Consider the following 26,409-nt stretch of genomic DNA (forward strand, 5'->3'; position numbering starts at 1 on the left):
TTTCTTTTCCTCTCACACGTTTTTAGACTATTATTTGGTAGTGAGAGATTTTCCTTCATTAATAGCTCACATCTAGTTCTAATGTTCATTGCAGTAAAGATTCTCTTGCAGCAAGGCTGTTAAAAGGGGTATAGCGTGCATTGGGCCATGCTTGCTTCATTCCCTGGGAACATCAAACAACTGTCATTCTGCTAAATGAGTTGTCATTAGCAGGCAGAGCCTTCTGTAGTCACATGGAAAGAAATCTAACTGAAGTAATGATTATTGGAGAAGCCCTACTAGAGTTTGGAGGCTTAAGGGTTCCCCTCCCCCATTCCCCCAGTGCAGTGCTTTAAGCAGCCTTTCTAAAGTAGGGATATTTGGCTTGGGACTAGTGACCTAAAATTACCTCTGAAATCTGGCACAGTATTTCAACTCTAGCATGAATGTTCTCTCCTCTAGCCAGCATTATTGGCAGGCATCTCATAAATTGCTGAGTATGTTTCAGAGATGCAAATGATGATTAAGTTAGGGTGACTTGCAAATATAAATTAGTGATGGTTTCTTTTATTCAATTTAGAATTTCTGTGGGAAATTATGGACTCAGCTTTCTTAGTCTGCCTCTATAGTTTGACTATGATGATTTCAATACTTTCCTCAAATTCAGACCTTAATCCTGCTAATGGATTTCCAACCCCCAGATACCTGTTTCTGCCTCTCCACTTTTCTTTCATACAAATGGTATATGCCCCATATTCCATCCTATCATGCCAAAATTCATATTTTTGTGATTTATTGCTTTTCTATTGAATTTCTATTTGGGACTAAATGAAGAAATAGTCATACTTGTGATGTGGTTGAACTCTTCTAGAGATAAAAAGTTATTGTTTCATTGATTCAGAACATTAACTAGGTCCCTATGAGAGTATTGTTCCCAAAGTGAAATCCCTCACTACTTAGGAGCTCATAAACATATTAATAGAAATCTTCAAGTGACTTTAAGTATTTAAAAAATTAAAATTATAATTATGTATTTGCACATAATGAAACTGTATGGGCTAATTGCAATGTCAAGTTTCTTTGCTTTGGCTAGATACATTATATCTTTGGCATTCTCAAGGTAATCCCAGCAATTTTATGATTCCTTCACTTCATGGGTATAAAATAGTAATAATATCTCCCGATATGCTCTATATTATAACTGAAAATATATCCTTATGTATCCTTAATTAATTTTGGAATTTTTGACTACAGCTATCACCTAAATTTTCAAACACCCCCTAATGAACTCTAAACTTTATTGCATAGCATAGTCAGGATAATAACACTAACCTTAAATATAGAAGAATTTGTGAAAAAAAGAAAATTTGTAGTTCCTTTACAAGAGCCATCAGCTGTTAAATAAAGATGAGGGAGCTGCAGCACGGCCTGAAGACGAGGAGCTGGGCAATGGCTCAGGCTCCCCTGCCCTCCCCACACACAACATCCCCTTCCCCTGCCCAGCACACAACACTCCTCACACACGGTATTCAATGCAAAGATAAACCCGGCCAAGACACCGGTCACTACGTTATGTTCCTCTATGAGTGCTTATCTCAGAGTGCTGATCAGTTCTTATTGGCATTTCCTTTTTTAAAAGAAAAGTGAGAAAATAAATTATACCATATAAATGTAACATGTTGAACAATATCTTTCAGTATATAAAATTCATCGATAAGAGATTGAGAATAACAAAAGGGGTCTTTGAAAGTGGAAATGAGTACAATCAGAATTCAAATCCAATCCTTAATGATAATTTTTATCTTTTCTATTTAGTGAGATATAATTGTCACATAATATTGTATTTGAATTAGATGTACAACCCAAAGCTTAATATGTGTATACATTATGAATGATTACTGCAAGAAGTTTAGTTAACATCCATCACCACACATACTTACAATGTCTTTTCTTCTGATGAGAGCATTTAAGATCATAGATACAGACAACAGTGTGGTAACCAGACGGAAGGGGGTGGGGATGTCAAGGGTAAAGGGAGACAAATATATGGTCACAGAAGGTAATCTGACTTTGAGTGGTGGGCACACAATGCAACATACAGATCATGTACTCTAGGAATGCACACTTGTAAACTACATGATCTTATTAACCAATGTCACCCCAATAATTTTAATTTAAACAATAAAATTAAAATAAATAAGTAAAACTATCAAAAGTCCTAAGCAAAGGGAAACAAAACAGAGATCTACTCTCTTAGCAATATTCAAAAGCACAATGCAGTATTGTGAGCCATGCTGCACATTAAATTCCCAGGACTTACAACTGGACCTTTGTATCTTTTATCACCATGAAATGGATGAAGGTGGTAAATAATCATTTTTATTTTTAATTTTTGTTCTTAATTTTATGAATAAAATATAAAAACTCCAAAGGGAAATATAACAGCCTTACATGCAAGCCCTCCCTGGATGAATGTGTATTCATATTTTCTCATTTTTTGTTAATAAAAGAACTAAAGCCCACTTTGATCTCTTTCCCAATCCCAACCCTCACATGCCCTTTCCAAATTAAATATTGGCATGAAGTTCACCTATAGTCTTCCTAATCCATGTTTTAATGCTTTTGTTGAATATATGCATGTCTCCAGAAATAATATTTATTATTATTGTTTTGTGCAAATTTTTAAAATTTATGCAAGTACTACAACATTCTAGACATTACTTGGTATGTTGCTTTTTTAAACTGAACATTTTTTAAGTCATTTAGATTTAGTTTCACTTTTACTATTGAATAGTTTTCTATTATATAACACAATTTATTTCTTAATGTCCTTACTAGCAGACATTAAGGTTATATCTTAATTTTTGTGATTATAAACAATACTGCAATGAACATAGTTAGGTATGTGTCCTGACATATGTATAGGAGACAAGATTCCTAGGTAAAAATGAAAAAGCTAGCAATCTGGGGAAAAATGATTCTATTATAAGGACTATGGGCTCAGAGCATAAAGACCACTATTCAAAGCAAGCACAGCATAGGAACAACACAGTGTCTTTTGGTAACAGAACGCTCTGTTGATGAGGAAGAGGCATAATAAATTTTAAATGTCAACTTTACAGCATGTATTTATACAGTACTAAGTAAAAGATTAGATTTAATTCTGGTTCCAGAATGACACTACTTTCCTTGAAAGAAAACCCTTCAAAGCAAGTAAGTAGATACGTAATTATTTTCTTTTTAGAGAGGAGGAAGCAAGGCCTTAGACAGTTAAGTAAATTCCCCAGGGTCACACAAATAGTGGCAAAGCTGGGATTTGAATCCAGGTTGCCTGGCTCCAACATCCACTATTTTAAATACTACATTATATTGCTTTATAGTCAAAGGTTATTTAATTACCTCCAAGTGTCTTACTTGAAAATTATGTAAGATATAATTAATCAAGATCCAAACTGAATTTCATGTATTAAAAAAAAGCTTTCTAAAACGTATGCTTTCTGCCAAGAAAACCTTATATCATAATGTTCCATTTGTTTGAGACTGTTTATCTGCACATTTCTTACAAATCTTCTTATGGAAAAAAACCTTCAGGATGAATATATATATATTTATATATATAGTTATATAGATAGATATAGATATAAAAGCACAGACTATAACTGCTTTGGTTGATGGTTCAAAGCTAAAATATTCTGCCTGATTTTTTACTTGTTTAGTTTTGTTTTACTTTGCTTTTGGTCACTGCTCTAGTGGGCCCCTTACACCAGAAAGTGGCAGATAAATGGCTGGACATCTTTTCTCTAAGAAACTGGATGCAAATGAGTGGATCAAAAAACTATGGTATATTTACACAGTGGAATTCTACGCAGCAGAGAGAAAGAAGGAGCTTATACCCTTTGCGATAGCATGGATAGAACTGGAGAGCATTATGCTAAGTAAAATAAGCCAGGTGGTAAGGAACAAATACCATATGATCTCACCTTTAACTGGAACATAATCAACAAAAGAAAAAAGCAAATGAAATATAACCAGAGTCACTGAAAACTAGAACAATCTAACAATAGCCAGAGGGGAGGGGGGAAGGGACAGAGGGAAGGGTTTTCAGGAACTACCATAAAGGACACATGGACAAAACCAAGAGGGAGGGTGGAAGCAAGGGAGGGAGGTGAGTTTGGAGGGGGTGGGGAGGAGGGTTTGGGAGAAAATACAGACAACTATAATTGAACAACAGTAAAAGAATTTAGGGGGGAGGAAGATGGCGGCTTTACTGTAGGCAGCGTTTTTCTCAGCTTCTGTGAAGAGCGGGGAAACTCACGGATCAGTGGAGAGGCAGAGCAAGTGGACTGGGTTGCCGAATCACTTTTGAAAGCAGGACATCAGAAATTATTGCACTCACTGGAAAACCAGATGGTAAGGAGATGGCTACAGGACAAAAGGGGCCCAGGGATCAGCGCGGGGTCTGGGGTGCCCAGACCCCAGGCCTGCCCGATGCTCCGGGCTCTGCCCCAGGGATCCCGGGAGAGGGAAGTCGCTGCTCCCTCCCTCCCCCGAATACGGGGGTGAGCAACTCCAGGGGAGAACGGGTTGCTAGAAGGAACAGATTGGCCAGTTGGACTGAGAAAAAATCGCCCAGGGAATTTGAAATCCCGCCCAGAGGCTGAGAAGTGAGAGCCTCTAGCCAACAGGACCAGGGGCATCTCTAGCCCGGTGGAAGTGCAGAGCGGTAGAGAGCACAAGCCGGCGGAGCTCGGCTCGCGCCCCATAGGGAGGCAGGAATCGCGCGCTGCGATCCCAGGAGGGACGAGGGGCTGGGTGCGTTCCTTCAGTGGTGGCTCAGAGATTTCCAGCCAGCCTGACCAGGAGAGCTGGGAAAGGCCAACATTCCGTCGGAGAGCCGTTCGGCGAGGAACACGGAGCTGGAAACGGCTGGGCTCCCGTACCTTCATCGGGAAGACTGACTCTCTCGCACCAGTGTTTTCGGGAGTGCCCCGGGTACCTGACAGACTTGCTGAGTTCTGGTTGTGAGAGAGAGAAGCATTTCAAAGGCTCCTCAGCCAGCTGAAGCTAGCAAGATCAGAAAAACTGGTCTGGCCAGTTAGAAACCAACAAGAGGTTTTTTGTTTGTTTGTTTGTTTGTTTGTTTTTTGGTTTTGTTTGGTTTTTATTGGTTTCTCTGGCTGTTGTTGGTTGACTGATTTTATCGTGTTTTATGTGACTTTTTTTTCAATTCTCATTATTTTTATCTCGCAATCCCTTAGGTTTCTCTTCCATTCAACCTAATATTATTCTTTCCACTCCAAATTTATCTCTCCTGCACCACATCTTCTGCTTTTCTTTCCTTTTTGTTTTAATCTTGCAAGTTACTGTAAATTTGTATTATCTTTTTCTCACTTTTACTGACACTTTTTTATTTTAATAATATTTTGGTATTCTTTTTCTTTCTGTATAATCTTCTTTGCTTGGCTGGTTATACTGTCATTTGATAGGTTCCCCCTGGTATCTCAGTCACAAGGTGTTGATAAGTTACTATCCTTCATCTGCGTTCCATTAATACACTTCTCAAGGTTCTATACTCTTTATTCTTGTTATCTAGACCTCATCGATTCTGCCACAAGACTGTCGCTTTACTATTACTGCTAGTAAGACCTAGTCTATACAATTGTAAATGCTTCTCAATACCCCTACCTGATCTCAACCCACTTTGCAATTTTCTGAACTATACTATTGTGGGGGTTGTCTCTATTCTTTTACTCACTACTCCTATATACTAATCTTTAGTCCAACCCTACCTTAGAAGCTGACCTCCCACAGCCTCACAGCTTTCTAGATCCAACTAACAATCCTCTTATCCCCAATAAGAGTCTTACCTTCTTTCCATCCTTTCTAAAACGTGGATAGTGGGGTGGAGGATCACGGCTACACTATAAGGAGCCAAAGGATAACCCATCTCTTCTCTACTGGCTGCTAAAGTAAATATCATAGTATACTATCTTGCTGTTTTAAACCATTTTGACTTACTCTTCCAACTGATCCCAAAAAAGAGTAGGGGGAAGCTGTGACCACCAGGATACATGAAGGAGATTGCACCACTGAAACACACAAAAATTCTACCACAGAAGTTCACACCATAATTACAGGGAATCAGAACAGTTCAAATTAACAAACAAGAAGAACAAAGGAGAAACCCACGGACAATGAGAAAACAAAGAAACAACCCCCAACTGAAGGGAAACGAGGAAGCCTCAGGAAAAATGCTAAATGAAATAGAGGCAACCCAACTATCAGATAGTGAATTCAAAACAATGATTACCAGGAAGTTCAATGAACTCACAATGAGCTTTCAGAAATTAGAGGGAAACTACATCAATCTCACTGCAAACTATATAAACATGAAAAAGGAAATAGAAACTCTCAACAAAGGTCAAGAGGAAATGAAGAATACAATTTCTGAACTGAAGAACACAGTAGAAGGAATGAAAAGCAGGGTCGATGAAGCAGAAGATCGGATTAGCGAGCTGGAGGACAAAGTAGAAAACAGCATCCAGAAAGAGCAAGAAAAGGAAAAGAGGCTCAGAAAGAATGAGGAGGGATTAAGAGAAATGCAAGACAATATGAAACGTAATAATATCCGTATAATAGGGATACCAGAAGGTGAAGAAGAAGAGCAAGGGATCGAAAACCTGGTTGAACAAGTAATGAAGGAGAACTTCCCTAATTTGACAAGAGAAAAAAGTCACACAAATCCAGGAAACACAGAGAGTCCCAATCAAGAGGAACCCAAAGAGACCCACCCCCAAGGCACATCATAATTAAAATGACAAAATTTCAAGACAAAGAGAGAATCTTAAAGGCAGCAAGGGAGAAGAAGGAAATAACATACAAGGGAGCCCCAATAAGGCTAACAGCTGACTTCTCAATGGAAACACTTCAAGCCAGAAGAGAATGGCAAGAAATACTTCAGGTAATGAGAACCAGAGGTCTGCAACCAAGGCTACTATATCCAGCAAGGCTCTCGATCAAGATTGAAGGCCAAATTAGAAGCTTCCCAGACAAAAGAAGTCTAAAAGAATACACGTCGACCAAACCAGCTCTGCAAGAGATTCTAAAAGGACTGCTTTAAGGAGGAGAGAAGAGAGAGAGAGAGAGAGAGAGAGAGAGAGAGAGAGAGAGAGAGAGAGAGGGAGGGAGGGAGGGAGAGAGAGAGAGAGAGAGAGAGAGAGAGAGAGAGAGAGAGGAACACATGTACATAAAAGACAATGAATAAGTACCTATCAATAATAACCTTAAACGTAAATGGATTAAATGCTCCAATCAAAAGACATAGAATAGCTGATTGGATAAGAAAAAATGACCCACATATCTGCTGTCTACAAGAGACCCACCTCAGGATAAAAGACCTACACAGGCTGAAAGTGAAGGGCTGGAAACAAATCTTCCAAGCAAATGGACAGGAAAAAAAAAAGCTGGGGTAGCAATACTCATATCAGACAAAATAGACTTCCAAAAAAGGTCCATAAAGAGAGACCCAGAAGGTCACTTCATAATACTCAAGGGAAGAATCCATCAAGAAGACATAAATATTGTAAATATATATGCACCCAACATAAGAGCACCCAAATACATAAAGAAAATCTTAGAGGACTTCAAGAAAGATATGGACAGCAACACAATTATAGTGGGAGATTTTAACACTCCACTATCAAAAATGGACAGATCTTCTAAACAAAATATCAACAAAGATATTGTGGCATTGAACAATACCCTTGATGAAATGGACTTTACTGATATATACCGAGCCCTCCATCCAAAAGAAGCTAAATATACATTCTTTTCAAATGTACATGGAACATTCTCAAAGATAGACCACATGATAGGACACAAAACAAGCCTCAAGAATTTCAAGAAAATTGAAATCATACCAAGCATTTTCTCAGACCACAAGGGACTGAAGCTAGAAACCAACCCGAAGGGAAAAAAACAAAAACACTCAAAATCATGGAGATTAAATAGCATGCTATTAAACAATGAATGGGTCAAGAATGATATTAGGGAACAAATCAAAAGTTTTCTGGAAACAAATGAAAACGAACTCACAAAAACCCAAAACTTATGGGACACAGCCAAGGTAGTCCTGAGAGGGAAGTTCATAGCGATACAGGCCCACCTAAAAAGGTTAGAAACATTCCAAACAAACAACCTAACCCTACGTCTACAAGAACTCGAGGAACAACAACAAAGGCAGCCCAGAGCAAGCAGAAGGAAGGAAATAACCAAGATCAGAGCAGAATTAAATGACATAGAGACTAAAAGCACAATTCTAAGGATCAATGAATCCAAGAGCTGGTTCTTTGAAAAGATAAACAAAATAGACAAGCCTTTAAGCAGACTCATCAAGAAAAAAAGAGACAAGACCCAAATAAACACAATCAGAATTGAAAGAGGAGAGATTACAACAGATACCACAGAAATACAAAGGATTGTAAGAAATTACTACGAACTGTATGCCAAAAAATTTGAAAACCTAGATGAAATGGACAACTTTCTAGAAAAATATAATCTTCCAAAACTCAATGAAAAAGAAGCAGAAAGTCTGAACAGACCAATAACAACAAAAAGAAATTGAAGCAGTAATCAAAAAACTCCCAACACACAAAAGCCCGGGACCAGATGGTTTCACAGGAGAATTCTACAAAGCATTTAAGGAAGAGCTAACCCCTATCCTTCACAGACTATTCCAAAAAATCCAAAAAGATGGGAATCTCCCAAACTCTTTTTATGAGGCCAACATCATCCTAATTCCAAAACCAAATAAAGACACAACAAAGAAAGAAAACTTCAGGCCAATATCACTGATGAACATTGACGCTAAAATCCTCAACAAAATACTGGCAAACCGCATCCAACAATACATTAAAAAGATTATACACCATGACCAAGTGGGATTCATTCCAGGGATGCAAGGATGGTTCACATAAACAAAAGCAAAGACAAAAACCACATGATCATATCAATTGATGCAGAAAAAGCATTTGATAAGGTACAGCACCCATTCATGATAAAAACACTCAGCAAAGTGAGAATAGAGGGAGCATTCCTCAACATAATAAAGGCCACATATGAGAGACCTTCAGCCAACATCATTCTCAATGGGCAAAAATTAAAACCTTTTCCATTAAGATCAGGAACAAGACAAGGCTGTCCACTTTCACCACTTCTATTCAATATAGTACTGGAAGTTTTAGCCACAGCAATCAGACAAGAAAAAAGAAATAAAAAGGCATCCAAATCGGAAAGGAGGAAACAAAACTATCACTGTTTGCAGACGACATGATAGTATACATAGAAAATCCTATTGACTCTACCAAAAAACTGCTTGACCTAATAAAGGAATTTGGCAAAACAGCGGGATACAAAGTCAATATCCAGAAATCAAAGGCATTTCTGTACACCAACAATGAAACAGCAGAAGCAGAGATCAAGGAAAAAAATCCCATTTGAAATAGCAAAAAGAAAAAATAAAATATCTAGGAATAAACCTAACCAAAGAGGTAAAAGACCTGTATTCAGAAAACTACACAACACTGAAGAAAGAAATCAAGGAAGACACAAACAAATGGAAACATATACCGTGTTCATGGATTGGAAGAATTAATATCATCAAAATGTCCATACTACCCAAAGCAATTTACACATTCAATGCAATTCCTATTAAAGTACCAATGGCATATTTCACAGACATAGAACAAACACTTCAAAAAATTTATATGGAATTATAAACGACCCCGAATAGCTGCTGCAATATTGAGAAAGAAGAGTAAAGTAGGAGGGATCACAATACCCTGACACTAAACTATATTACAAGGCTACTGTAATCAAAACAGCCTGGTACTGGCATAAAAACAGGCACATAGACCAATGGAACAGAACAGAGAGCCCAGAAATAAGCCCAAGTCTCTATGGTCAATTAATATTTGACAAAGGAGGCAGCAACATAAAATGGAATAAAAATAGCCTCTTCAACAAATGGTGTTGGGAGAACTGGACAGCCACGTGCAAAAAAAATGAAACTTGAGCACCAACTTACACCATATACAAAAATAAATTCAAGATGGATAAAAGACTTAAATATAAAACATGACACCATTAAAGTCCTAGAGGAGAACGTAGGTAGGAAAATCTCAGATATTTCACAAAGAGACTTTTTTTAATGACGTGTCCCCTAGAGCAAGGGACATAAAGGAAAGAATAAACAAATGGGACCTCATCAAAATTAAAAGCTTCTGCACAGCTAAAGAAAACAGTATCAAAATTAAAAGAGAACCAACTGTATGGGAAAACATATTTGCCAATGACACCTCAGACAAGGGTCTAATCTCCAAAATATAGAGAGAACTTACACGACTGTACTCTAAGAAGACAAGGAATCCAATTAAAAAGTGGGCAAAGGACTTGAACAGACACTTCTCCAAGGAGGACATACAGAATATCCAAAGACACATGAAACAATGTTCAATATCGCTAGCTATCAGAGAGATGCAAATTAAAACCACAATGAGATACCACTTCACACCAGACAGAATGGCCATCATAAACAAAGCAACAAACAGCAAGTGTTGGAGAGGTTGTGGAGAAAAGGGGACCCTAGTGCACTGTTGGTGGGACTGCAGACTGGTACAACCACTCTGGAAAGCAATATGGAACTTCCTCAGAAAACTAAAAATGGATCTGCCTTTTGACCCTGCAATTCCACTGCTGGGACTCTATCCTAAGAATACTAAAACACCAATTCAAAAGAACCTATGCATCCCAATGTTCATAGCAGCACAATTTACAATAGCTAGAAGCTGGAAGCAACCAAGATGCCCATCAGTAAATGAATGGATCAAAAAACTATGGTACATTTACACGATGGAATTCTATACAGCAGAAAGAAAGAAGGAGCTCCTACCCTTTGCAACAGCTTGGATGGAGCTGGAAAGCATTATGCTAAGTGAAATAAGCCAGGCAGTGAAAGACAAATACCATATGATCTCACCTTTAACAGGAACCTAAATAACAAAACAAAGAAACAAGCAAAATGTAACCAAAGACACTGAAATAGAGGACAGGCTGATGGTGACCCAAGGGGAGAGAAGAGGAAATTTAAGGGGACAGTGGGAAGGGTTCACAGGAACAAACTTAAAGGACACATGGTCATAGACTAAGGGGAGGGTGGTAATGGGAGGGAAGTGGGGAGGGTGGGAGGGGGGATTGGATTGGGAGTAAAAAGGAGAAAACTGTATATGAACAATGATTAATTAAAAAAAAATAAAAAAATAAAAAAAAAGAAACCTTGCAGGCAAGAAGGGGCTGGAAAGAAGTATTCAAAGTCATGAAAGGCAAGGACCTACATCCAAGATTACTCTATCCTGCAAAGCTATCATTTAGAATGGAAGGGCAGACAAAGTGCTTCTCAGATAAGGTCAAGTTAAAGGAGTTTATCATCACCAAGCCCTTATATGAAATGTTAAAGGGACTTATCTAAGAAAAAGAAGATCAAAACTACAAGTGGTAAAATGACAACAAACTCACAATAATCAACAACTGAACCTAAAAAACAAAACAAAAATGAACTAAGCAAACAACTAGAACAGGAACACATTCACAGAAATGAAGATCACATGGAGGGTTATCAGCAGGGATGTGGAGTGGGGAGAGTGGGGAATAAGTTAAAGGGAATAAGAAGCATAAATGGTACATATAGAATAGATAGGGGGAGGTTAAGAATAGTATGGGAAATGGAGAAGCCAAAGAACTTATATGTATGACCCATGAACATGAACTAAGTGAGGGAATGCTGCTGGGGTGGGGGGTACAGGGCAAAGGGGAATAAAAGGAAGAAAAAAAAAAGAATTAAAAAAATAAAATAAATAAAAATAAAATAAAATAAAAAAGAAACTAGTTGAGACAAACACATGGAGAATATATGCTTAACCAGGATATTAGACAAATGAATTAAACATTCAAATGTCAAAAGGCCAAAAGCAAAAAAGCTCAAAAGATGATGGTTAAGGACACTTCTGCAATCAGATGATTCATGTTCTGCACCCACCTTACAACTTGGCCAGGGAAACATCATTTAAACAAAACCAGATCCACATTTTTCATATGCAAATTAGATACAATAGTAATACCTAATTCTTGGGGTTCTTGTGAGTAGTAATAAGGTGGGCTATGAGTAGCTCAGTGCCTTATACACAGGAAATGTTAATCCAAGTTGGCTAGGCTATTATTACCTATGCTTTTTCCATGTCCACCTACTTGACTTTGCTTTACGGTGAGAACACAGGCCAGACGCCCATGGTTGCAGTTCATTGCATTGTGGAGGGCTCTACTAGGCATTCCAATTTGGTTTTGATACAGGCATCAGTATACTTTTCTAATCCCACCTCAAAAGAGGAAGCATGCTGGTGAGCCATGACTGTTTTTTTAAAAAAGCAGCAGCACCTGGAATTTCTACACATATGGTTAGGTGCTGTAATATTTACAAATTTGTGGGGAATCGAGAGAAATTGAATTTAAGTCTACCTTGTGTCCATTTCATATCTGACTTAATCAAACTGCCTGAAAACATAAATGGTATGAAGATTGAAAGCCAAGCCCAGAGGAACCAGAAATAATATTTTGTATTTTTACCTAGAGTATTTAGTGCTTTGAGAAAATTGGATGAGACAGATCCTACCTATTTGTTTTACACTGTGTTATAGGTAAACTATATTATGAAAATTAATTAGAAGCTTAGGGGAGATGCATTACCACTTTCAAATTCTAATTTAGTGGGGCATGGTGGCAAGGCAATTAAAATTCACTTACAATAAAATATCACACTTGTATGAAGCCTTTTTGTACACAGTAGCTAATTTGATCCTTACAAAAAGTACTGTTGGTTAAAGAAACAATCATTTACCTATCACCGTTATTATGTATGTACTAAAAATAGTTTTGGAAAGTTAGTATAACCTCACTGATTTCGTAACTAGTGTGCCACAGACAGCACTCACCCCAAAGCTGCCTCATTTAAGAGACTCTGACTTTCTCTCGGGGCGTGTTTATATTGTAATAAAATCCCAATGTATAGGTATATCTACTTACTGTAGAATAATGGTGACAATGTGAGGTTGTTCAAATCATAGTGCTGCATGTTACAGAGTCGAACCCATCTTTTCATCATGTTTACACTCTCCAAACCCAGAGCACCATTAGTCATGAGCTTCATTGTGACAATGTGTCTTCCAGCAAGTGCACGCAAATAAGAAGAAAAGGCATGAAAAAAGGAAGGCGATGACTGTTGCCTCAGGGAAATTTTTTCAAAGGTTCCCCTTTAGTTTTTTTACCATTCTCTCCCATTCATATATATTTTCCCCAGAGAGGTCCTCATACTGGCAGCCTTATACACTCTTTCCTTGAACTGACCCTCATTTAGCTGAAGTATAAGATGTCTATGAGGAAACTTCATTCATAGTTCTGTAAAAACAACTGACTCAGGACCATTTGGCAGAATTGTTAAGAGTGCCCACAGACAGATCTCTCTAGCATGTGACGTCCCCTCTTGAATGCAACTACAGCTTTCTCCATCTTCTCATGTGAGGAGGCTCCTCAAAACATTAGGTCATTCGATGCTTCTCTAATCTTGACAAATCAGCGAACTTACCTTACATCCAGATTGGACCCAAGTTCCACAGCCTCCTGAATGTCATTATGATGTGAACTCACTGTTCTTTCACACATTTTTGAGCAAAAGTAAAACACAACTTTGTACATAGTAAAAAGAAATGCAAATCTTTCTCAAATCTAATAGATGCAAATCTTTCTCAATCTAATAAACCTGTACTTGAGAGGAAAAGTATATTTACCCAAATGAATGTTTATTTTAAAATCACTTAATTCATATGTAAAATTACCCCTTCCCACACATACACTAGTAAATGCCATCTGTGATTAATATTATCAACATCATTTTGAATTTAAGTTTACTAATCTACTCATTTACTCTTACACAAAAACTCACAAAGCCCCATCCTGATAAGTATTTCTTTTATATAATAGATTAATCATATTTACATAACAAAAGAGAAAACAACATTACAATGTTTTTCCCTCTACTTGAAGCCTCACTTTTCATATAATTGTATGTGATCATCTCCTTTTATGGGTCAGTGAAATTCTAAAAGATTTCAGCTGACTCAAACAGAAAGAAATGTATTTGAGTTTAAAAAATGTGTTAAATTTAATACATTTTTTCTTTATTTTACTCTGTGATAAGATAGATGCCAATGAGTGACCTTGTCGGCTTCAAAAGGAAGTTTCTCATTTTGAATAATCTTCCTCCTATTACTCTTGCTTTTACTATGTAAGCATGAAAGTACATGGAAAGGGAAATCCTCACTAAGTAGAAGCTGTCTACACCCCACTTCTAAGACAAACATCACTATAGGGCATCATCCCCAGTTCATCACCACGGCCACTGCCTTTGGGAAAGCTGTGCTGGCCCATCATACAAAAACGCACGCACCCACCTTAGTTAGTAAAACTGGCATATACATAGCATTTTTACAATCTCTTTTACATACATGCTGTGAAATCTGCCCCAAACTTCATGAGATGGATATTTTAAAAATTAAAAATTGTGGCAGAGAACATCAACTCAGAAAGGTGACTTGTCAGTTCAGATAACACATTTGTGGTGAAAATAAGATCTGAAACCAGACGTTGACTTAAGGAACAGTCATCTATCTTGCTGAGGTCCTGCCCTGTCTTTAGAGCTGTAGTATACCTGGATATAGCCTACAGTAGCACTGTGCGTACTCACGTATCCTTTCATACATGCGTGCCTGTGAAGTAGTATGTCATCAGCTCTTTCATATAGAGAAAAACAAGGAAACACACATACACATATCCCTTGAGTAGAGAAAGGAATGACTGCCATTTGAATAGGCACAATGCACACACACATGTACACACCACATAAAACTACCACAGAGTTCACTTTCTAACCAGTGGTTTTCTTCTTCTTTTTTTTAAAGATTTTATTTATATTTTTAGAGAGGGGGAAAGGGAGGAAGAAAGAGAGGGAGAGGAACATCAATGTGTGGTTGCCTCTTGCGTGCCCCGAACTGGGGACCTGGCCCACAACCCAGGCATGTGCCCTGACTGGGAATTGAACCAGCGAACCTTTGGTTCACATGCCCACATTCAATCCACACAGCTACACCAGCCAGGGCTAGCCAACAGTTTTCCTATAAATTGTTATTTGTATCATTGTGAAATGTTTTTATTGATTTTTTTACTACAGTACAAATACAATCCTTTACCCCAGTTAATGCTAAAGAACCACCATCAATAATTCTAGATGCCCTCCTCCATGTACCACCTATGTGTTAACTATGTCAATCTAAATAAAGAATTTATTAAATAGAACTGAAATAAATGCAACCAGAAAGAAGAGGAAGTTCTCTATATTTCTCATACTGTTACATTATTTTCATTGTTTCCTCAGGGAAAGAGAATTAATACTGTTTGTTTAGTATTTTCTAATACATATTATCTGGTTCAATCATCTCATGAACCAATAAAATTAAAAGATAGTTTTATTATCCTTATTTCCCAGATAAAGGTACCTGGTGCTCAGAGATGCTAAATAACTTGCCCAAGTCCTCATACTCCTATGTGCCACAGCTACAGCACCAACACTCTGGAGCCAATGTGACTTTCTTCTCACCACACTACTTGCCAGGACCACCACAGAAATAGAAAGAAGGTAGGAAACTCAGCTGAGGGAATTGGGAAGGTGAGCTTGACTCTTGCTAATCTGGAGCCAAGGTGGGAACTAGATTTCTGAGTTCCCATTTTCATTGTTGAATCACCTCTGTCTATCCCAGCCTTGTTATAAAACATGGGGGAAGCAGATCCTGAGAAAGGAATAAATAGAAGGGAGATATCAAGTACATAAGAGGGATCTCTCTCAGATCATTTAATATTTAGAATGAAGACACAGTTTCAACACAAGCCCCATAGCCATACTCTTTCTCTAATGCTTTCAACCAGATTATCACTCCTAAACCTCACTATGTAGAAATTTTGAGACCATCTTGTTCTTTTGTATTGCAGCTAAATCTTCACTTCCTAGGAAAAGGTCCCATACCACCCTGGAATAGCCCACAATATGCTACCCAGGTAGTTATGAGAGAACATAAGATAGAGATCCAGTTCTCAGTTATGGACAAAGGAAGCTTATACTAAAATTAGACCCAGAAGTTGAGACAGACTGTCATTCCCCCAGTGTATATTTTTGCCTCCCTTGTCGTACGTTAATTGACCATATAAGTAAGGGTTTATTTCTGGCCTCTCTATTCTGTTCAACTGATCTATGTGTCTATTTTTATTTCAGCGCCATACTTTATTTATTATTATGGCTTTGTAGCATAGTTTGAAATCAGGGAGCATGATACCTCCAACTTTGTTCTTCTTTCTCAAGATTACTTTGGAAATTCATGGTCCTTTGTAATTCCATATACATATTAGGATTATTTGTGCTAGTTCTGAAAAGAATTCCATTGGTATTTTGGAATTGCATTGAATCTGAAGATTGCTCTTTAACAAGTGGTGTTGGAGCCTTGGCTGCTGTGGCCCAGTAGTTGGAACATTGTCCTGTAACTAAAGGGTAACAGGTTCCATTCCCAGTCAGGGCACACACACAGGCTGCAGGTTCGCTTTCCAGTCTAGGCACGTACAGTAGGCAACCAGTTGGTGCTTCTCTTCCGTGTCAATGTATCTCTCTCTTTCTTTCTCTCTCCAGTTTTTTCTAAAAGCAATTAAAAAAAATGTCTTTGGCTGAGAAAAAAAGTGGTATTGGCAAAAGAGATATATGGAAAAAAAATGAAACTGGACCATTTTGTTACATCATATAGAAAAATAAGCTCAAAATGGTTTAAAGATGAGTGGAGGGATGGGTGAAAAGGTGAAGAGGAATATAGTCAATAACAGTGTGATAACTTTGCACAGTGACAGATGGTTACTAAAATTACTGTAGGAGCACATTATAAGACATATAAATGTCAAATCACTATCCTGTACATCTGAAATTAATATAATATTGTATGCCAACTATACCTTAATTTGTAAAAAATGGGAATTGAAGTGGGCAGATGAGGGCAGAGGAGAATTCAAGAGTTAGAGTATTAATAGAAAGCATCCTAATAAAACTCAAGCAGAGATGTACAGAGTTAGATTCCTGGGCGGGGCGGGGAGGACAATTCACCAGAAAAAAATAAATCTTTTGGTGGGGGGAGTCAAAAATGGCCTCATTACAGTGACAATTTGGGGTTGAAATAGAATCAGAAGTAGAAAGAGCTGGTGGGCCTTGATACACTACAAAGCCTAAATTAGCTTTCAGTTTTGGGGAACGTGCACTAGGAGATGCCAGGTTCAACAGAAACGCCTCTGGCAAGAGCAGAAACACTAACACAAGCAACCTGCAGCTGAGAAGCGAACTGCCAGGTCATTAAACAAAGAGGCGCATGTGCTCCGACACCAGCACATTGAGCAAGAGCGATGGCTGTGCACTGGGACGTGGAAGGAACTTTCCACATGAGATGTTCCTTTATGAGCTTCACAGAGCTGCCACCAACCAAACCTCTGCTCTGAGTCCCAGAACTACAAACAAAACACAAATAAAGTAAAATTTATACAGAACCTGAAGCTACCTCAGCAAACTTCAAGCATGTTAAAATTTATTTAAGCTGCCCTAGTATGATTCCCTGCCCCCCACACGCATTAAGGAATAGGGACATATGTGTAAAAGAATTGCATTTTGGTAAGAAAACACAACATATTTTGGAAAATTGTTAAAATGGGTAAGAAAAAGATCTTTAGATTGTGCACTTTAGTGCACAATTAATTTATGGCTTTAAATATTTGGTAAGTAACTACTATGCTTATGCTGAGGTCTGTGCTAGACAGACCCTGGCAATACAAAGAGAGATATATCGGATTCCTCTCACTATACTCTATGTTGATTAAATTGGACTCAAAATTTGCATTTGGTCTGGAGCCTCAGATTCTGATAAACCAGAGAGGGACCAGGGAACACTCTGAGAATAGTTTCGTGTGTGGAGCAGCACAGGTGTAAGAATAGTCAGCTCGGAGATTTAGGTGTTCGCTCTCTTCAAACATGCAAAGAGCTGACTTGTCAAAGAGAGGGTAGAGGTGTTCTCTGGGGCTCCAGAGGACAGAATCACAGAACTTCTAGGAAGAGATATTTTGACCTAATAAAAACAAGGAGCAGAATGGGCTGCCTTAGAAAAGTGTGAGCTGCCCGTCTCTGGAAACAACCCAATGGAGATTGAAAAACCAACTTGTTAGAGATCATCTTAATGGGGCTTTCAAGTTGTATAAAGTTAGATTAACTTTTATTCATCTAAGGTAGTTGAAATGATGTTTAGAAAGAAGCAATTTTATTGACTTTTTTATATTGAAAAGTCATAAAATTAGCAGTTCATAACTTTAAAATCTGTATTGTCTATTTTGGGAACTTTTAGAATATATGGTTATGAAACTGGACCCATATCAAGCAATAAATATGTCCCCATGTTCCCCTTTGGGGTTTAGGGTAGAGTAGATGTCTATACTTCCCTAAACTCCTGCAGGAGCCTAGGTCTCTGAAATTTATTTAGAAGTCTATTTCTCCTCATTGCACCACAAGCTACACTTGCAACAATTAGTAAGGGTGACAATGGTGAATCCCCATGTGTGGCTCTTGGCCTCCCTATATATTAGGTGCCACCATGGTCACTAGAGATGCACTGCTTTTTTCAGACAGAAGTAGCTCATTGCCACTGGTCAGTCATGAAATACATGGTGTAAGTACCTTATGCCTGATTTTTCATCATTTGTATGAATGTTACCTATTTGTAAAGAATGTCTGGTCACATCGTAGTCATTCTGGTCCTGGGCATTACAAGGCAGCTTTATGTAGGCTATCAAATTGCTTTCCAAACCGGCTGATGGGGCAGTTGTTATACAATTAAGTGGATCAACAAACTCTAAAGAATCTAAGTTCAATCAGAATTGGATTCCTTTGCTGGATTATCTTTATCCTCTTGGAATCATCTGGGGAAAAAAAGTGTTTAATGCTCCTGCTTCTCCTTGTTAAAAGAGGAGATCTTTAACACTAAGATCTTTTTACTGTTTTTTTTTAACATATTAGTTTCTATAACTGATTAGATAAAAACTACAGGAAAAACACAAAAAAATGACTGAAAATATCTATCAGACATTAATGTAGTTTAGAGCCATAACACTTGATCAATACAATACAAAGTGTCAAAACAGACCAGTTTGAAACAGAAGCTTGTGGAAACATTTAGAATGTGACAAAGGAGGTACCAGAACAAGTGCTATTGGGAAAACTGGCTAACCACTTAAAGGAAAATGTTAGATTCCTACTCTTTACCATCATAAATTTCATCAAAATGAAGGAATTACTATTAAAGAAAATACAACATACTTGCCATAGAAGGAAATAAACGTTTACTTTAAATGACATCACTGTGGAGAAAGTCTTTCTAGACACGACACCAAAGCAGACACCAAAAGTAAAAGGCTGATGAATTTAATTACCTAAAAATTAGAATGGTCCTTATATAACAAAGGAAATAATTAAATACAAATATAAACTGGGAAACATATATGATGTGAACACATAAATAATTCTTAAAATGACTATGAAAAAGAGAAAAAAGTATCACCTAAAATGGCCTTAGGACGTAAAGAAGTGATCAGTAAAGAAAAAATAAAAATGTCTACTAAGTATTTTAAATGCTCATAGCCATTACTCATCAAAGAAATAAAGTGATGCCCTGGCTGGCGTAGCTCAGGGGATTGAGTGCGGGCTGCGAACCAGACATCGCAGGTTCGAGTCCCAGTCAGGGCATATACATGCCTAGGTTGCAGGCCATGGCCCCTAGCAACCACACATTGATGTTTCTCTCTCTCTCTCCCTCCCTCCCTCTCTCTCTCTCTCTCTCTCTCTCTCTCTCTCTCTCTCTCCCTTCCCCCTCTAAAAATAAATAAATAAAATCAAAAAAAAAGAAAGAAAGTTATAACAACAAGAAAATGTAATATTTACCTATTAGAGTGGAGGATAAAAAGATAAAACCTAATGTTGTAGTGGTGAAGAAAGACGTAATTTCATTCTCTGCTGGTAAGAGTATAAATTTTTAAAACATTGGTCACTTAAATAACTGATTTATATGTTTTAAAACCTTTCTGGCATGCAGATTGCAAAAATATATTGAATTAGTTAATATGTGTATTTCTTTTCTCTTTCTATGAATTTATTCTAAAGAAAAAAATTAGATGTATGTAAAAGCATAAAATGAAATAGCATCCTTTAAGGGTTACATCATAAGCATTCATCATTTTCATGGAGGAATATTTATGTGATTTCCAATAATTTTCTGTTTTAAAGGATACCGTAATAAATTTGTTTCTACATATATTGATTTATTTATTTAAAAGTTTGAGCTTCCTCCTTTGGTGAGATTAGTTATCTCATGCCCTGACATTCTCTATGAATATTTTCTTACTTGCCTTATACAAATTCCAGAGTTGTCTTCTTTGATTTGTCATTAAGGATTTCTATCTATCTATCTATCTACCTACCTACCTACCTACCTATCTATCTATCTACCTATCTACCTATCTGTTTAAAATAGCCTAACCTGGTATTAATGGTGAAGTTAATGTACTAACCGGTGCCCATCCTGAGCCACCCCTGTCAGATGGAGAGCCAACAGAATGGCATTTGGACCAACAAACCAGGTCAACACTGTGCAGATATAAGAGGAATATGTCTACCATTATGTCTGCCATCAATCTGAACCATTTAAAGGGAATGTTAAGAATACAGCTCCAGTCCCTCATCTAAATATTGGGTTAGCCAAAGAGTCCATATGTTTTTTTTTCATAAGATAAAAGACACATTTTTTTTTATTTTCACCAATAAATTTATTGATTTGGATGTTTTGAGTATGTCGGCTATCTACCATGTGATATAATGTTGATTATTCTGAATTACTATCTTGATTTGATCACTATCAACTCCAACTGGTCTACCTGGCTGTGGAGAACCATTTAGGGAACAATCTCCAGCATGAAACTTCACAAACCACTTTTGACATGTTCCATCAGTCACAGTACCTTCTCCACACACTGCACAAATCTTTTTTTTTGAATTTGAGTTGTGCCTTTACCTTTCTTGAAATAATAAAACCTAATATATTGAAAATGTTGTACATTTTCTTCCATCTTCAATATTAAAATGCCTACACAAAAATTCACCAATTTTGATGTTTTTTAATGCATACTGATATGACAGCTGTCACAATATAATCTAAGAAAATTGTTTCAAATGGATTTAAAGACAACTAAATGCTACTAGAGAGACCCATCTTAGGGAAAAAAAACAAACAAACTCTTTGGCCAACACAATAGTAAGCAATTAGAGCCTTTAAGATGAGCTGTTGACATTCCTTATGTTGAGACACCATTCCTTAATATTTCTAAAGGTATTAGTTCTTCCATGCTTTGCCTTCAAATATAACTCTTAGCTACTAATCATTTTCAGCTATCACTAGTGGAGGAACTTAAAGGATTTGAGGAAAATTTAAGTAGGCAAAGGTGACAAAATACATACTCACCTTTCTACACTTTTCATAAAATCTTAGTGCCTAAGATTTAGGTTAAAGTCCACCTCCTTACTTCACCTCTAACCTCTGCTTTACTTCACCCAAGTCTCACTGGTATTGAGAACTTTTGTTTACTGGCAGCACCTTCCCTTATTCATATCTTCTCTTTATTAACTTTGCTAAATCCATAATCCCTTAATCACACTGTGCATTCTTTGATGATAGAGTCCCATTTCCTTGTGCTATCTTACTTGATAGCCAAAAAATGCTTTGTCTGTGTCCTACCACACTGAGAGTTTTTCGGAAAGCCAGGGGTAAGGAGTAAGGAGACACCTAAGATATACAAGCATCTCAATATATACACCTAAGACAACTAAGATATGCAAGTGTCCTGCTTCTGCTGATGAGTCTCACCCTGGGAAAACTAAGCATGAGGACTTAAATGGAAGTTCTCTGGAACGTCTCTTTTAAAGGAGAGTCAGGGTAAAAGAAACAAGTGAGACCTACTTGTTTGTGAATCTTAAAACTCAGCAGCTGGGGTCTCCACTCCAAACTCATCCAGTTGAAATTCTCCTCTGAGTTACCCTTTCTCTGAAATCCTCATTATATTGTTCCTCAAAGGCAAAAGTTTTGTCACATTCATCAGGTAAGTCCAGCCCCTATACAGAGCCTGGCGTGCAATATTCACTCAATAGTGTTTGATAAATGAATCAATGTGAAGGAATAAGCTAAGTTTCCTGTTTTATTTTGTATCTTTATGAAAGAATAAGGCTCCAATTTTGTAAAAGTAGTTAATCATAGGATTTATTTATCTAGTAAGGAGCTCATTTATATGTAGGACCCAGCTTCCCTAGCCTGCAGCTGAAAGGATACAGAGTAAGGCTCATGTGTCCAAATTTACATTTAGTCTCAAAGATAATTAGATATACAGACTGCATCTAGGAGGAGATGATAATCAACAAGAGACAAACAAATTACAAACACATACATGACAGAGACATCAAATAAAGAATATACAGAAATATGTGTGTTTAGTTTTAAAAGGAAGTTGGAATGATTAAGAAAGCTAATAATTAGTAGACTGGAGAGTACACACTGTGTACCACTATGGGCCCGCTCCTTGGCTGTCTTCCACCTCAATTAGTTATCTGGCAATCATACAAGATCTTAATAAAAATAACTCATGAGATTTAGTTACATCAGAAAAGTCATCAGAATGAGTGATCACAAATGTTTTGAAAGGGTCACAAGTTAAGTCAGCATTTAGGATATGCTTTTAAAAAATTGCCTTAATCAATGTCATCTCCAAAGAAAATACCAGAAGAATATTGTCACAACTCTGGCAATCTCATTCCATCCCCCCAAATCTATTAATCTCATGTTGTGAAGTTTGCACCATTGTCAGGAGTCCAGTAAAATCCCACAGCATTCCTTTTATTTTTCCTTTCTCAGAGGAATAACTTTTTTCTAATCTTGTTATACATAGTTCCATGCTTTCTAACCTAGTTTATACCAGATGACTTTTACCAGCAATTACATCAGTTTTCATGAACCAAAGGACTTTAAAAGAACATAATCACACTATTTATATAAATAAGTACACTCTAGAGATTGTATAAAGCACCTCACAGTTTACAAAAATCCATTTACACTTAGTTGTCATTTTAAGCTTAAAACCACCCAATGACTTGTTTGAGCAGATTATGGTCAGGGTTTTTTTTCTCCATTTTGAGGGAGAGAAAATTGAAGTTTAGAAAGGTTAAGGGAAATTCTCAAGGTTAACATAGCACATAAATGGTAAAGTAATTCTTGAAATCATGTGTGTGCCTCTAAAGTTATGAATACCTGTGCCTATATGTAGGATGCTCAGCTGGGAGAGAAAAGGTAAGAGTCTTGTCCAGCATCCCTAGCATGGAGGTCTGGAGGTCAAATGATTTACTAAGCTAAATATACCATCATAACAAGAGCTTTATTAATGACCCTTTCTTTGTCATTCTGCTTTTCCCACTAGAACATGGCATTTTACAAGTAGGCCCAACTACGTAATTTTCAGGAACCAATGCTTGTTCTTTGGGTCTTCCCAACGTAAAACTGAAGAGGAGATAAAAAAGTGTTCCCCTGAGATTCTAACTCTGTGTAAATCGGTCTTAACTGCGGCTTACTCCTTTTCCCCTCGCACCCCCGGACTGAGTGTTCCTTCAGCTCTCTCTGTCCAATGCCATGCACCTGATCCACTACAGGACACACTTGCTTTTTGTCCTCTTTCCTATGATATTAGAAAAAGGCAAATACATGAGTTTATACAGAGACATTAGTAACAGTCATTTCATGGATGGAATTCTTCCCACGGCAAAGGTGTTTCTTTCTGACTCTCTAGTACGATCACTTCAGACATCAGTGACAAGGGGAAAAGGGAGAATATTTGGGGACAGCTTCCTAGCTTTAAGACTCACCATAACTATTAATCTGGGTATTTTCATCTCTACAACCCTGGGTTTACATAATTTGTCTATATTGCTTTCAAAATAAAAATTCTATTTTAAATGGGTTTAGATTATTACACTGAAATACTACCTTAGTCAAAAGAACAAACTGTCATTCACAAATAACACTTTTACTTTCAACGTGGTGTAAGAGCCACTGTGAAAGACGGAGTAAAGGACTTGAATTCTGTGGGAGCTCCCCAGTGGATCTTCCAAGGAAAATGAAATGGCCCTTTTTCTGAACCATTTTAACCCGATTACATTAGCTCTTAGGAAATACACAGAGGAAGCAACATTTCAGAGAAGGGTCTGGCTGGGACAAACGAGCATATTTCTGGTACCTCATGGATGACAGCATATGCCGAGGTTAACCTTGTGTTACATTTCTGAACCAGGGGCCAGCGCGGCCTCTGAAGCCATCTGCTTTCTATGGTTGTCAGCCCCGAAAATAGCCTGAGATGGCTGCATCCCTGGAACACGTTTTTTTCTACTGTTTTGATTAGAAAAGCACTTCTACTCTAATCAATCTTTCTGTTTTGTCTCCAGCATGCATTTGACAAACTTCCTAGGTTTGATTCTTTTGTATACGTGGTAGACTTTAAATTCCCAGCTGAGGTTTGACTTTAGGGAAGCTGTGGTGAATGTGTAACATAACGTTGTAAAGTCACATTGGTTTTGCTCTCTGTTTGCAGGGACGAAGACATGTACTAAATAAAATCACAAGGGTGCAGATCTTAGGAAGCCCGTGTGCTTGCATTTTCCTGAAGTTAACGTTTTGGCATCCTCTTTACTCATTTAGATACTTCCGATTGCATAATTATCCTGCATCCCACCTATGATGTCTTCTTGTCCCTCTCTCTGAGGCTCTCCTAATTTATCTGTATCTGATGGTTGAGGCACATCTTCTACACTGTGTGCTCAAATGGCGAAAACAGAACGTCTAAACACACTGAACTATTTCACGCAGATTTATGATTCAAATAGAACCGTCTTTGTCCTAATTAAGAAAGCTTACTTGAAGAAAGATGGCAAAAACATTGTTTTCATAAAGAGACATTTTTTAAAAGTCCCAAATAAAGCTAAAAGAAAAAGAACATAGGGGAAATATAGAAGGAACATTACTTACTGAGTCATTGCATTTAGAAATCTTAGAGACGCATATTAAATTGCTGTGTTTCTGAACAGCATGGTGCTCTACAGAAATCCTCCTGTGACTTTTTCATTGCCTTCATTCAATTTTATATTGTTTTGAAGGTCCAGGCAGAGAGGATATGTAATTGGACATTTGGTGAATGTGGAGGAGTAAAATTGTGTCCAAAGTTATTAGCTTATCTTCCTTTGAAGAGCAGGGAGAACATTTTATTTTGTCTAACTTTTTTATAGTGATCAATTAGTCCTTTGCTTCAAGGATGACAACAGAATGCCTTTATTCATTCTCATGGAAACATTGACATCTAGTGGGTCACTGCATTAATGCAGGGCAGCTTGAAGACTAGGGAAAAAACTCAGAACTTTGGGTCAGTGTGGTGTGCTCTCTTTTATTAATTAATTTGGCCCTTTGATTTCACTAGCTAGACTTTCCTTGTAATTTTAGATACAAAATAATGATTCAAAGAAAATTGTGGCAAACAGCATACCTAACCAATAGTTTTCAGATACCCTGTATATAAATTCTTAAAGATTACTTAAGTTGAAGGTTCATTGTTATTCACAGGAGCCAAAATTCATAATGGTTCACAGAGCTGTAGTGATGATAGGAACTAGCCCTGAGTGTTTAGAGACCTAGATAGTCTGGCACAATGGTTCTTAAACGTTTTTTAATTATGACAACTTTAATATAAAAGTATCTTAATGTCTATATATATATAATTACATTCTATTTTATATAATTATAGAAATGATTTTCCACTTAACACCATCAAGAGTGTTTTCTTGTGTCCCTAAATATTCTTTGGTAGCATAAATTTTTATTAAATATTTTATTGTAGTTCTATTAGAGTTGTCCCAATTTTCCCCCTTTTCTCTCCTCCACCCAGCCCACCCCCTTAGTTCTTAAAGTTTTTTTATTTCAGATATTATTTTGATAAACAATATGAGGACTCTGCCAAGAAATTTTGTGTATGAACAGCTACCCTAAAATCTGTAATTGTGTGTACAATTTCAAGGGATCATAAAACCATTGAGACTTGAGCTGGTGAAGAAGCTCTGAACTACTAAGAATG

The sequence above is a fragment of the Phyllostomus hastatus genome, unplaced genomic scaffold, assembly GCF_019186645.2.
Source record: "Phyllostomus hastatus isolate PE091 unplaced genomic scaffold, TTU_PhHast_1.1 phas_contig_86, whole genome shotgun sequence".
Lineage (NCBI taxonomy): Eukaryota > Metazoa > Chordata > Mammalia > Chiroptera > Phyllostomidae > Phyllostomus > Phyllostomus hastatus.